Consider the following 1,107-nt stretch of genomic DNA (forward strand, 5'->3'; position numbering starts at 1 on the left):
AACACCTGCAGGCGTGGAAGGGGCTGAAGATTGTGTACTCTGGCTTAAGGGTCGTCCCCAGAGGGGCGACCTGGCGGCAGGTGTGTAGCTCCTGGGAGAGGGCAGAGGTCCATCAGGAGAAGCCAGATCTGGGATCCCATCCTCCCAGCCCCCAGGGGTGTGGAGATACGGCCGCCATGGTGGCTCGCATGGGACCATGCACAGGCACTGGGTCAGCTCCAGTCTTTCACCTGGCACTGTGGGGATATTGCCCTGAGAACAACACCACTCAGGAGGCAAGGGGGCACGTGCCAGAAGGCTCAAAGTGAAGCACGTTTGTCTGCGCCTGGCATGGCCGAGGAGTGAGACTGAGGTGCAAGATGAAATGGGCCGATATGTTGGGACCTAGGGCCATATCTTTTGTGAGTTTGATAGCCCTAGGTGGGGGGCTAAGGGGAGAACTGTCATCATGGAAGTCTGGATGAGGGTCTGGCTGAGGCCTCGCAGCCCAGCATAGTTCCACATGGCTGGGAAGGATGGGAGGGAAGCTCCCTTGAGAGGCTTTGAGGGCACGGGGACATGGCATGGCTTGGCAGCCTCCAGGAGGTATGCAACCCAGGAAAACAGCGCTCCCACCCATGTAGAAGTAGAAGCTTGGAAGGGAGTCCATCCCAGTGGAAGTCCAGAAGAGAGGGGTGGAAGGTGGCCGGGCAGGGAGCACTCCCTCTTGGGTGAGAGGGTCCGTATCGCGCCCACGGTGGGACGGAGGTCCTGAAGGGAGCATCTGGTAGAAGGCAGCAGGGCCAGGAGTTCTCCTACCTGGTTAGCAGGGTCAGGCAGAGCCCCTCACAATGGAAGCCCTCAAGGGAGTGTCTGGCAGAAGGGTGCAGGGCCAGGAGTGCTCCTGCCAGGCAGGGGGAAGGAGTCCAATGTTGGCCGGTACCCAAAGGCATCCCCAAAATGTCGCAAAGTCCCAAGAATGGCTCTGGACCTGAAAGGAGGGGGACGTGGAAGTCCAGAAGAGAGTGTGCCTGCCCCTCAGCAGCCAAGTGGAGCTCCATGAGGGCAGCCTGGATCAGAGGGATGTCCCCCTGAGAGGCTCCAAGAGCACAGGGACAAGGCATGGTT

Source organism: Protopterus annectens, chromosome 9.part0, assembly GCF_019279795.1.
Source record: "Protopterus annectens isolate FY-2018-M chromosome 9.part0, PAN1.0, whole genome shotgun sequence".
In the NCBI taxonomy this organism is placed as follows: domain Eukaryota; kingdom Metazoa; phylum Chordata; order Ceratodontiformes; family Protopteridae; genus Protopterus; species Protopterus annectens.